The sequence below is a fragment of the Rhinolophus hipposideros genome, assembly GCF_964194185.1.
Source record: "Rhinolophus hipposideros genome assembly, chromosome: 4".
NCBI classification, from domain to species: Eukaryota; Metazoa; Chordata; class Mammalia; order Chiroptera; family Rhinolophidae; genus Rhinolophus; species Rhinolophus hipposideros.
Window position 1 is genome coordinate 32,914,099 of NC_138050.1, and position 11,032 is coordinate 32,925,130.

General features: G+C 35.6%; 1 pseudogene across 1 annotated transcript; it reads right to left on the reverse strand.

Annotated features, from left to right (window-relative positions):
* Nucleotides 1–316: 316 nt before the first annotated feature.
* Nucleotides 317–10,115, reverse strand: LOC308496871 (UPF0711 protein C18orf21 homolog; annotated as a pseudogene). The gene is made up of 2 exons: nucleotides 10,070–10,115; nucleotides 317–669 (listed from the first exon to the last, which is right to left on the reverse strand). The product of its transcript is annotated as a UPF0711 protein C18orf21 homolog (transcript).
* Between the last annotated feature and the right edge of the window lie 917 nt (nucleotides 10,116–11,032).

An 11,032-nucleotide genomic window follows, 5' to 3' on the forward strand; every position in this document is an offset into this window, starting at 1 on the left:
ACTTTTTTTTTTTTTCAATGTCCACATATATCTTTGCTATTTACAAGGAGATTTCACATGTTTCTGATCCTCACAACCATTCTGTGAGGTAGGCAGATTTTAGTTATTTAGTATGGAATAAATACTTCATTCTAATAAAGTGGTTTCTCCATAAATACTGAAGGATGCCAAAAAAGGTTGCTCTTGTTTCCATGTATTTAAGCGATAAATGAAAGCTTTAAAAAAAGCTTTTTTCTTCTTCTTAGTTTCAGAAATTGCATTATATATATATATATATATATATATATATATATATATAATTTCCATAGTTCATCCTTTAAAGAGAAGATAAGAAATTATTCAAGTCTGCCTTTGGATTCTTTTGGAATTCACTCTAAGCAATCTTTTCAGTTGAGAGAAGTGTTTCTTTTGTTTTGCTCACATTCTCTGAGAAGCAAGTGGGTAATGACTGTTCAGACATTGTCCTGAAAATCAATGCTGGACTCTTGTCTTTGTCACCAGACAGATTTAAAAACTTAGTACCTTGAGTTTGTTTCCTTGTAGGAGTGGTAGGGTTGCTCTTTAATACTGATAGAAAGCCTCTATTGTCACCAAGCTGTTTAATTGTTCTGTAACATGTTTCACAAGTAATCAACAATACACTTTTGGAGTCTTTGTACTTTTTCACAACTTTTTTTTTTTTTTTTTTTTTTTTTTTTTTTGCTTTAAATCTGAGTGTATAATTTCTTCTTTCTCAGTGAAGAGGTTTCTTATTTTGGGTGTCAGTTTGGGCTTGGATTTGAAGCACACTCAAGAATTGTGCCAAATCAGCAAATGTAAACAGTATGGATGCCTTTCTTCAAAAGTGCTGTTATCATCTTGTGAGGAACTGTAGGCTCAGATGTGATAGCAGGCCTGGCTCCGGAAGCTGTCTTCTAGTTTTCCGGTGACAGCCACAGGTAGTGCTTCTGCCTCTTGGCGTCCCTTTCGTGCAGCTAAGACCACATGAGAAAGGAGACTCCTCCCAAAGCGGGCTTCCCAATGTGGCCAGTTTCCTGTTTTTTCTTTGCCGTGTAATATTGGTCTAGTTTCTTAAGGTCCCTAGGCCTCAAATGCTTTATCTGTAAAACTGGGGTAATTATAATACTAACCTCACATGGATGTTGTGAAAATTAATTGATGTAACGATTTATACAGTGCCTAGGAAAACTAAAAAAAAGATAGTTAATATTGCTAAAATCCTATTTAATCTTCAGAGCAACTATTTGATTTCTATATTCTTATTACACATGTTTGCAGAAGCTTAAAGCCTTGCAGCTGATAGATGAGAGAACCAAGATCGAATCCATTCTCAAGCACTTTCTGCCAGATCAGCCTGACCCATATGTGATTAATGTGCCCGGGCCTCTCCTGCCGCGTTTTGTAGTCCTGATTTATCTCATTGTATTTTATTGTGAGTAAAATGTACAGAAAGTCAGAAAATTATAACATTGAAGAAAAAGAAACCGGAAGTGATGTGGCAAAGTGTGCGAGAGTTAGAGCAAGATGCTTATGTCAATTTATCTCAACATTTCTAGTAGTATAGCCTGCCATCTACCCAGAGTGAAATCTCTTTTAGTGAAAGGCGAAATCCAAGCAACTTCTAATTCGTTACAGTTTTCCAGCAGATGATTTTATTAGACTCATGTCAACGTAAAAATGTCAACATTTTAAAGAAAGAAGGAAAGAAAGAAAGAAAGAAAGAAAGAAAGAAAGAAAGAAAGAAAGAAAGAAAGAAAGAAAGAAAGAAAAAGAGAAAGTTCTAAGGAAAGGAAGGAAGGAAGGAAGGAAGGAAGGAAGGAAGGAAGGAAGGAAGGAAGGAAGAAAGGAAGGAAGGAAGGAAAGGGGAGAGAGAGAGAGAGAGAGAGACAGAGAGAGAGAGAGAGAGAGAGAGAGACAGAGAGAGACAGAGAGAGACAGAAAGAAAGAAAGAAAGAAAGAAAGAAAGAAAGAAAGAAAGAAAGAAAGAAAGAAAGAAAGAAAGAAAGAAAGAAAGAAAGAAAGAAAAATCAGAAGACATGGCAACATTTTGTTTTTTTAATACTTCTTGGGGAAAATTAAAATTCTCATCAAGAGTTTTGTGCACTTTGAAATTTAAATTTCATAGTGAACTTGGTTTGCTAATATTTTTCATGCTATTGCTTTCTAACGTCACAGTGCCTTCCATTCATACAGATAGAAAGTAACTATTAAGCTTTAGAAGGATAAATGCAGGTGCAAAGCTGCTGATCTGAGCCGAGAAGATGTACTTTATACATCCATGAAGACTGTTCAAAAAACCCCAACTATGACACCGTGTTGTTAGAATAGTTTAAGAAAGATTATGTCAAGGAAAGGAAATTTCACTTTTTGTGCTGCCAAAGATCGTGGTGGTTTTAGCTGAATACAACTAAGAGAATAAACTGCAAAGTAATTAATAGGCTGTCTGAGCCCAGATTTGTTTGTTCACTTTGCTTCTTAGAATACTTACTAACTTTTACATTTAGATTAGCTTAACTTGGCAAATACCATGAAAGCTAAATCACATAAGCTTTTTCTCCACTAAGTCTTTCTAGGATTGGGAAAAAAGGACTCAGCCTAAGAAATGTTTTGTTTAATTTTGAGATATTTTACAGAGTCAGGCTATGAACAAATTTAACTTCAAAAGCAAGAACCAAACATTTTGTTTGCCTTGAAAAATAATTTCAAGAACTAATTGATTATTTTAATAAATAAAGTAAATCAGTAGCCATAATTACTCCTTCAGACATTTCCCCTGAAATGAGTGGTTGTGACTATTTATAGCAATGTTTTCATTTGCTTTGTTACATTATCTGACAGTTTAAGAAATGCTAGAAGATATTGTTTCAAACACTCATATTTAAATTCCACTTAGCTATATACCTATTTCATGGATCCCAGGTTCCTTGTAGCTCAGTTCAAAGACAAATAGATAATGAACTATTGAACCACAAAAACGGGTGGCTATATTTTCATGTTTCTATTACAGACACAAAGAAATGGTTTCAAATGTTCTTTATTGCATGGATTAAAATGTACAGACAATGGTAGATTAGACGTGGGAATTTTCCTCCTACCTCTCCTATATAATTTTGACATGATTCCCCTAGAAAATCAGAAGTATAAAAGAGTTTCCTTTTATTCATGATGATTATATAGCAGAGTGCTTTTTTTAGCATCTTCTTGTGTAACCCTGGAAAAGCACAAATCTATGTGGTTCAGGCTCAGAGAGGCATGGGGTCCAGAAAGAGAAGGTTAACAGGTAAAAAATCATTTTAAATGAACTCCATTCTTTGATTTCATGCTTAGAAAGATGAAAGGGTATCCAATCCATAGTCCATAGCAATCTTTGTAAAAATCTAGCTTCTTCTCCTTAAACATTTCTTTCACTTCCTCATTTATACCCCAGACTGTGAGGTCTAAATTCGTTCAGAGCAAATTAGCTGTCATTCACAGGTACCAGGGATGAACTATATATTTCATATTATCAGTAATCCTCATGCTGGTTATCACAATACCACATTGTTTTACAGATGGGTTAACTAAGGCTGAGAAATGTAACTTGCCCAGAGTCACACAGCTAAGATGCTCAGAATATTTGATTTCAAAACTCACATTTTAAAACCACACTACGATGCCTCTCATTGTTCTAAAAGCCCAATTTTGTAATTTGTGAAAGAACGTATTTCAAAATGTTTCTAATTTTCAGCTCAAATTCACTAACAAATGTTTTCATTTACTTCTCCACAGTGTGTGTGTGTGTGTGTGTGTGTGTGTGTATTCTTCCTTAGTTTCTCAAGTGTTTATGTGTGTTTATTTAAAAGAATAGGCTAATGGGTATTCTATATACTGTATGTACACATTCCATTGTGTTTATTCCTTCATCAAACATTTATGAAGCATTACGTTCTGGGTTGCATGCTAGATGCAATGGATATAAAGTGGTCTTAAATGAGATCCCACCTTCCAGTTTATAAGAAATTCTGTACCTGATCCTGACAATCATCCATCCCCACCCAAATAGAACAAAACAAACAAACAAACAAAATAAAAAATATAAAAATTAAAATTAAAATAAAAGGGGCTATTAGCTGCTTTTTGCCCCCTATTTTTTTTTAATAGCCAGTTCATAATCATTCCATTTGAAATGGTAATTGTTAGTTTTACCCCCTTACTCCTAGAGTCACAAATCTTTCTCTCTATATCTCTGGCTTTGCATTATTTTTCCACCTGTACCAAATATTTCTTGTGCAGAAATCACAGTAAAAAGAAGAAAATCTAAGAGGAAAATAATGAATAAAAGAATGAGAGTGCATGTTTAATGCATTTAATTTTTTCCAATTTTCCAATATTACTTTTTATATTTTATTTTAAAGAGTAGTATAGAGTTATTTTTTATAAAACATTGTCCTAAAACTTGATAATAAAAAGTGAAAAATTTGAATGCAAAATTATCATTTTTCAACTGCTTAAATAAGAGAAAAATGTAAAAATAAGATCAAAACATTTAAAAATTTACTTTTCCAATTGTCTCAAGTTTTAGAAAATATAAATAATTCATAAAAGTTTAAGAGATTTACCTTCTTTAAACCTATGCAACACATTAATTTATTTTGAATCAGGAAGAAATAAACAAGTGAATTGAAATGCACAACACCCATTTGGTGTCAGAGAATTGTTAGAATGTAGTATCCTAATAGAAATTTGCTAATAAGATGTAAGTATTTACAAACATTTAATCTTTTATTCATGGCCAATACCTTTAGATTCCATCAATACTATAATGTATTAAATATGGTCCTTACTTGTGGGAAGAAATATTTTAATATATTTTGATATATGTATTAGGTTATATATAACATGCATATATAATCTAATATATATTAAACAGTCTAATATATATAGTATAGTTAAATAAAAAGAAAAAAGTTCATAGGTTTTAAATGCACAAGAATGCATTTCTACTGGTAGCTTAAAATTATTTATAGTCAAGACGGTTTAAGGCTATGACAACTAAGAGATCAGAACAGATCAGGAACTGAAGCCTGAATCACCCTTCTGCTCCAACACCAGAGATAGAGGAACCTAGACATCAAGCAGATGTGCAATATGAAGCACCTTTGGGGGTGCCACGTAGGTCCCTGAAGTCATAAACATACTGTGAAACTCCATTTCAAAACAGCCATGGAAAGCTTTCCAAAGCAAGAGAAGGATGCCAGCATCCTCATAGAAACCAAAGCTTTCATTTAACAATCAGCGGTAAAAACTGAATGTGTTCAGGACTTAAAGAGACCCATACATAGTTCTCTGTCTGCTAGCCTGAGAAGAAACAGTTTTCCCAGAGTCTTAGAACTATAACCCAAAGCATTATAGGATTGACTAGTGTGTCAGTAATCTCTTCATAGGTAACTGTCTTATTGCCTGGCCTTGCTTAAAACCTTCCTCTCCCATTCCAGCTTGTCTTCATAGTTGCAGCCTTCCCTGATCCACATCTTCCCTGAGTTCAGCCTCCTGATACAGGTCTTAATTTGTTCATGAGCTAGACCATTGGTCCAGATTCCTGGCTGCACATTAGAATCAATGGATGGAGCTTTAAAAATGGCCATCCCAAATTCACCCCCACTAATTAAATCAGAATCCCTGGAAATGAGGCTTGGGTGTGTGTTTGTGTGTATGTGTGTTTGTTTTCTTTGAGCTCTCTGGTGTTTTCATTGAATGGAACTGACAGAGTCTACCTCTGTGTGTAGTAGTTATAACAACAACATAAATTAATAGCAACATTATGGTTAGTTTGCATTTTGTTGCAAGGTACCAGACTAAATTTATTCCAGCTGCTCACTCCTGGGAATTTGAGAAAGGATAACCAGAAACCTTTTTTTTTTTTTTTTTTAAAGTAGTGGATAATCTTCTAGAACAAGGTGTGTGGGTTTTTTTGTTTTTTTGTTTTTTTGTTTTTTTTCTGAAAGTTAGGGAAAGCTACACAACATCATTGAAATCAGTCTCATTCACTCTTTTATGGAAGATATCAGCAGAACATATTTTCAGATAGCCTTACATTGCATAAATGAATCCAAGATCAGTTAAGAAGTAATGAATTAGAGTAACAGAAACTATAGTTGTTGAAGCCAGAGAGTCTTTGCACTATAATGACTGATCTTTAAACAATTAAGACTAAGAGAACGTTTCCCAATTAGAGTATCTCCTCTGATATGGTATAAGCTAGCTAGGCTAATCAGGAACGAGTCAAGGAAGAATGCAACCTAATAGAGGTGGTTCAGGCTGATTCACTAATCTTTCACTCTTTTAAACTTTTTTATGAGTGCCTGCCATTCTAGAATCATACCAGGTACGATTCCAGGCAATGAGGATGTAGTGATTGAAATAGGAGGCAAAGTCTCCCACCTTATGAAATCTACATTCTTCTACAGAAGTCAAATGAGAAACAAAGACTGCAAAATATGTTACATTGTAATAAATGCTGTGAAGAACAATAAATCAGAATAAGGAATAAGGAATGATGGACGAAGATGTTAATTTAAAAAAAGTTCCTAATGAGCATATGTTGAAATGGGTGATGTTTCCCAGAGACTTGAATAAAATGAGAGACTAAGTCATACAAATACGTAAAAAACAGAAAGCACAAAAGCCTTAAGGAGAAAATGAACTCAGAACGTTAAGGGGCAATAGAGGCTTGTGACTAAAATATAGTGAGTGAAGTGGAGAATGACAGAAGATGTCAGTTTGAGAAAGAGCTAAGTGTCCATTCATACAAGGCTTTATAGGCCAAAACCTGAAGAAAATGGGGGAAATAGAGAAGAACCAAGCTCTTGTTTATAATTACCCCAAATTGATTCGTTTTAATATTAATTTTACACAATTTCAATAAATACTACGCATAAAGAAGAGGTACCTGGTCAAACAGTTTTAAGAATACTGGATTAAAAAACATTAAGCATGTTTCTTTACTGTAGATCTTTACTGTAGAGCTTTCATTTTTCTTTTCTTTTTTTTAAGTTTATTGTCCTTGTCTTTGATAATTTCTCTCATAGATTATTTCCCAGGACTAAAGTTCTTGGACAAACACCACAAAAAGTTCTGCATGGAGAGAGATGAGTAGCAACACCAAAACTAGAGCTGTGGTTTAGTCTGTATGTTATTTATAACTTGTCAAAGGAATATACAGAGATAAGATCATTTACAACATAATGTACTTGGAGAGAAGTTTTCTACGAAGATTCAGCCTTTAGAAGGAGTGGTTTGCAACTTAATTTCAACAGATATTTAGTTTTTCAAACATTTGTCATGCCTGGTTCTCACTTCTCCTGTGCTTTCAGTTACACATAGTGAGACTGATGTTGTTCCACAGCTCCTAGATGCTTTTTAAGTTTGGGGAATTTCTATAGACTTTTCATGTTCACTAATATTTTCTTCAGCTATATGGAGTCTACTAACAATCCTCTCACTCTTCACCCCTATTATTACGGTTTTCATTTCTAGTATTCCCATTTGATTTTAAATTAAAGTTTTCTTTTCTCTGCTAACATTGCCATCTGGTCTTGCATATTGTATACTTTTTCCTTTAGTGCCTTTAATATATTAATCATGGTTATTAAATTCCCTGTCAGATATCCAACACTTGGGGCATATCTGAGTCTGGTTTTGATGATTGCTTACTTCCCTGGGAGAGTGTGGTTTTTGTCTTGCCTTTTTGTATACTTCCTAATTTTTGTTGTTGAAAGCCAAACATCTCCTTTAGGATGTAGAGACTGAGGCAGATATTTTTTACATGTGGAAGTGAGCATGCCTTTTCTTCTGGTAGGCTTTTAGTGTGGAGAATTGAGTTAATCTAACTAAGAGTTGATCTGGGTTTGATGTTTGTTGTGCTATAGTTACCCTCAGGGCACCACAGATTTAAACTTCCTCTAGAAATATATTGTGTTTAGGGTGGGAGCTGGCTTAACAGAAGGCTTTTTTTCAACGTCTTTTCCATTTTTCTGCTTTTGGTCTTCCCTGTGAGCTATGCCTAAGAGAGAGTCTGTGTCTTGCCTAGGCATCGTGTGTGTGTGTGTGTGTGTGTGTGTGTGTGTGTGGTGTATGGATACAATCTCTGTTGTTCTGAATAATTCTCAGCCTTAGGCAGGCAGCATACCCCTGGGTCCCTGGGGAAGGGGCTTTCTCAGTGCACCGCTCCTCCCATAGCTATATGCCTGGGTGTTCACGTATCCTGCCCTTCTCCCACTCCCATCCCTCACTCCATACACAGATTAAAGATTTTGTTCCACCAAGAAAATAGGAGATACAGGTCTTGGTAAAATTCCTTATTTCTCCTGCCTGGGCTACTATTTTCCCCAGTTCTACACAAGGGAGACTTTCTCAGGATTCTCCCAACATTTCTGAGTGCCCAATAGGATTCACGTAGAAAAATTCTACAAAGGACTGTATATGACTCCCTCAGGGTCTTCAACCTCTCTTCATCAATTTGTCAAACACCTTATTTGAACTTTTCTTACTGGCTGCATCTTGCCCTGGTAAGGAAATGTTGGCATTTCACCTATTCTTGCTGGCAATTGTTTCTCAGATTTTGATTCAGTTGGTTGCCCCGCTCATTTCTCTGGTGAGGTTCAGAAAAGTTATTAACTTGCTGTTTATCTACTTTTTTTTTTTTTTTTTGGTTGTTATAAGGTTGGAAACTACAGTTGTTTCATCTCTACATGCTAATGTGGAAACTAGTCAAAAGGCTAAAGAAGAAAACTGCAAAGGTTTTTGACGTTGTAGCTACATTATTCATGGTGGAAAAACAATAGTTTTCTTACATTATCATATCAGCAAGTGTCATAATATAGCCAATATTTCAAAAATCAGGAATAAAAACATTTTCTTTATAGGGTAAATATTTATAGGAGTGATAGTTCAAGGCTTCATTAATTTTGTGGACTAGAAATAGACAGGGTGACTGATTTTGATTGCTTGCTAATCTTAGGGTGCACAGAAGTGTCAGTTGTGGGATATGATGTGCACATTTACTTGTAATTAAGGTAGAGAGAGGTGTCATATTTGTTTTTACACCCTTCTTGCATCTATTTAAGCCTGAGCTTATAATTAAGATAACTTTTTTTTTATTAAACTGCCCCTATTTTATTATAAATTTTGGATTCAATTTTCCACAACCAATCTTTTCTTTGGGTTTCTAATGTCCCCAAAAAATATTTCATTCAGGATTTAAGGGAAGACACCCAATTTCTCACTAACAATCTTAGTACCTAAATTGGGAGGAAGGAGAAACAGTATTAGTCCATTTACAGAATCTTTGTCTCAGCTCTTTCATCTGTAAGATAAACCATTCCATACTACACATTCTACACTATTCCACATTCTTTGGGATCAGCAGACTTTTCAGTGGCCAGATCCCTGTACATCAAGCCTTAAGAACTGCAATTATCATTCACATAGACCAGATATGCAGGGGTATATCTATTTTTCTGTCTCTCCAGTGTGTCCAGGGCATCCTAGTGTCCTCTCTGTCTGCTCTATGAAAATGCCCCCCCTACTAAATGAATGTATGCCATTTCCTTTCTGTCCAAATGTTTTCCTTCTTTCATGGTACATTTCCTACCTCATACCCTCTTTTGTACCTGGTCCAAGATCTGATCTTCACCTTTCCTGACCTGCCATGGCACTTATTTTCTCTAACACATTTGGTAACACTTGATTATGTCCTGTCTTCTATCTTTCTCCAAATATTTCATGGATCGTGTCATTCCAAAATTACTAGAGTCCCTAAGAAAGAAAGCATGTCAGTCTTATTTTGCATTCTCATGCTCCCCTGCACATTGTCAGGCATATAATGCAAGCATGTGACAAATGCTGAGTTGAAATAAGTTTAAATTTCTTTATTAAAGAGTGAGAAAGTGGGAGAAGGATTTTGGTATCAACTACGTTAAATATAAGGGGGTGGGGGGAAGAATCTACTGAACGTCACAACCCAGAACTGAATAAATGGGCTGAAATTCCTAGAAAATCTCCACCTCTGATTTCTGCACTCCAGGCTTACCTGTCTGCCCTTTTGTTTTCCAGAAGCCAAAGCTGTCACTGCACATTCCTGAGGCTGTATTTAGTGTCTGTTTCCCATTTCTTCTCCTTTTGTCATTGTAGATGTTCTACTTTATCACAGAAGCACTGCTGCATATTCTCTTCTGTTTCCAAACTTTTGTCAGCTACCTATGACACCATGTCTTCTCTCACAGGCACACACAGAGCTCAGCAGGATCAATTTCACTCAGCATCATTCCATTGCCAGGGAATTAGCAGGCTTCCAGAACAACTTTGTTGGTGACTCTGCTTTGTTGTTTGATGTTAAGGCTGACTCAGAAACGACATGATGGAACTGCTCAAAATGACAAATGTGACAATTGCAGCACAGCTCACCACACAGCTGTCAGTGTCATCTCCGTACAAGACACGCTGTGGCCACACTGTCACCCCATTATGTCCATCTCCCAAACAACACACTGCCTTTAATCTGGTTTATTGCTTCATTTTTCAATCAGTGAATTAGTAGACAGCGTGTCCCTATGATAACAGAAGCTGATGACAGCTTTTGCCAGCCTTCTGGCAGTGGACATATGTTGCGGTAATGGAGGATTTGCGTATTAGAAATTGCTACACGACCTCAGGCTTCTGCAGGTTTATGATTGTCCCTAGCATGATCTTCTCTGCTAAGTGATTCAAAATTGCTTGCTGAGTGCACCAAATACACAGTCCTTGCCCAGCACGCTTTCCTGAACTACTACTGAAAAACAGTATATTTCACAGCCCCAAACATTGACTCACTTGAGTAAAAACATTATTCAACACTCACTATTTTTTTTCTTTTTGTCAGTAACCTTTAGTTGCCTAAAATAAAATAAATAAAATAAAATAAAGCTAGGTCTATTGTCTATCTGGCTTCAATGTACCGGTCAGAACAATATCAATTATGTTTTGAAGAACAATGTCATCACCTCTTTTCAGAACT